The 2532-nt window shown below is 44.5% G+C and overlaps 1 long non-coding RNA gene across 1 annotated transcript; it reads right to left on the minus strand.

The window, feature by feature from the left end:
- Nucleotides 1–1047: 1047 nt before the first annotated feature.
- LOC146563405 (uncharacterized) lies at nt 1048–1636 on the minus strand. The gene is made up of 3 exons (XR_014894244.1): nt 1500–1636; nt 1311–1423; nt 1048–1225 (listed from the first exon to the last, which is right to left on the minus strand). It is a non-coding gene; the product is annotated as an uncharacterized LOC146563405 (long non-coding RNA).
- Between the last annotated feature and the right edge of the window lie 896 nt (nt 1637–2532).

Here is a 2532-nt window from a genome sequence, read left to right on the forward strand (position 1 = left end):
AAACAGTGGGCGCCCTGTGGCCGAAGGCATCTCTGCGGGGACATCCTCTGAGGCAATAACCCCGCAAGACACAAGTGCCTACATAGGGGGTAAATTCAAAATAATACATGATGTGCATACATCCATTCTTCACAGTCACCTTTGCAGTGCTACTCATTCATTTGATAAACTCTTTACCATAATGGATTATTTTGTAGTGAAGTTATTGTCCTACTGATTTTGCCTTCCCTCAGTCTTGGTTGTCTTTGAGAGCATAATGACAATGAAGTGTAAGGTGATTGGTATGTTTGTTAATTGCCATTTGGTCCCTTGTAAGTTATAAGTGACCTGTATGAACCTCATATTCTATCAGTTGATGGTGATGGTGTACTGCATCTGGTGCAGCCTCCTGTTGAGCCAGACCAACATGCAGTTGTGAGTAATACTCCACAGATTATATGAGTTTACAGTAGAACAGCAATGTTGTTTATTTCTTTACTACAGGAAAATAATGAAGAAACATTGACAGCTGTTACAGAGGAGGAAGCAACAGAGACACTTTATGAGGTTTACATCTTTTAATACTTTGTGTACAGGAAATACAGGCGACCAATAAAGCCAGTTGAACAAAAAATCTGTTTATTCTTCTTTCAACATGTTGAGGTGATGGGTCAAAGGAAATGATTGTGACATATGGTGTCTCTGACTGCTCTTCCATCTTGTATGTCCGTGGGAGGGTCAGGATGTTCATGGTTTGGATCACTGCTGATGTTTGGTTCAGAAGGACAGTGTTCTCCTCTAATTGTGGCAATGTTGTGAAGAATCACACATGCCACAATAATGTCACATGCCCTTTCTGGGGTGACCCTGAGTCTTTGCAGGCACTGGAACCGGGCCTTAAGCATTCCGATAGTCATTTCAATTCTGGCTCTTGTCCTGCAATTAGCCAGATTATATCGCTGCTGTGGGCCCGGTTCAGGGTCAGGGTAAGGGGTAAGCAAATAGGGTAAACATGGATACCCCCTATCACCAAGCAAGTAGCCAGTGAACTCTCCTAAGACAGAAGGGTACACTTCAGTTCAAATGTCCCTGAAGCAATTGGTCTTTATATATTTTAAAGTATTCTCAACTCACCATGTCCAAATTTTGTGCTCAGTGTACATTCACGGAATATTTGTGAGTCATGGACAGAGCCTGGCCACTTGGCTTCCACATTTGTGATAATGTTGGCAGCATCACATATGATCTTCACAGTGCAGAGAACACAAATTAGCATCCATTACTATAATGAAATAATTTGTTAGTTTGAAATGCTACAGGGAACTATGTACCTGTACATTAATGCTGTGGAAAGACTTCCTGTTCACATAGTCTCCTTCATTTACTAAAGGAGCAATGATTGGAATGTGAGTGCCATCTATACAGCCAATCACGCCTGGGAACCCTGAAAATAAATGTAAAATTTAAGTAGTAGTTCAAGTATCACCACATCATAAATTAAGTTTTGTTCATCCTGATACCTGCAATTTTGTGGCATCCCTCTTTGATGAATCTTGTGGGTCTATGACCGGGGAACACCACAAACGAGTACAGGAGACGTTTCAGTGCAACTGTAACATTCCTGACTGCCCGACAGACGGTAGCCTTGGAAACGTGCTCAGCGTAACCAATATTATACAGAAAGCTCCCGTTTGCAAGAAACCGAAGTGCAATACAAATAATATGCAATGAACTGAGAGCATGTCCGCGATGTGTCACATGCGTAATATATGGCCTGAGGATGTTATCCAAATAAATTATAGATTGTGCTGAGAAACGGTAACGTTCGCACAGAAAATCATCAGGAAATGATAAAATGTCCAAACGCGCTCTGATCACTCTCTCCCGGCGGAGAGCTCTGCGGAGAATTTGGGCTTCACGATCTACTGGCTCTTCAAGGAAGTGGCACGCCATGTCCGACACTTCCTACTGTCAGGTTTCCGACAAAGGGGCGGAGACAGTCAGGGTTAGTTGTAGTAAACCTGCTAGGGGGCAGGTTAGCTTCACGGAGTGTGTCGTCATAGTGACTCACTCAGGCTGCAGCTGAACTCGCTTTGTGAAACCGAAAACCCAGAGTTTTCGTTAACTCAGGGTATACTTACTCAGTTTTTCCACTAAACCGGCTTCCTGAAACAGGGCCCTGGACATCGAGAATAAGAGAAGGCCAACAAAACAAACGTTGAAGGAACGAAATTGTACGATTTTTACCTGGGTGGCATGCAAACTTGGTGGTGTGTGCCGCTGCTGGAACATACAGTTTTCCCCTCGGGCCAGTTCCTGGGTCAGGTTCCAGTCGCTGGGCGTCCCTGACCACCTTCTCAACCTCCCATGTGAGCACGCTCAGAATGCAGGTAGGAGGCAGGACGGGTTTCTCCCTTTCGTCCTCATTGGTTTTGGGTGCAAATTGCCGTGACAATACGTCAGGCTTGGTATTCCTAGAGCCGGGCCTGTAGGTTATGGAAATGTGGAAGCGTGTGAAAAACAAGGCCCATATGGCTTGGCGGGCGTTGAGGC

Source organism: Mchenga conophoros, linkage group LG11 (assembly GCF_057382185.1).
Source record: "Mchenga conophoros isolate Kocher_MC1m ecotype Shallow Benthic linkage group LG11, M_conophoros_male_GT1.1, whole genome shotgun sequence".
Taxonomy (NCBI): domain Eukaryota; kingdom Metazoa; phylum Chordata; class Actinopteri; order Cichliformes; family Cichlidae; genus Mchenga; species Mchenga conophoros.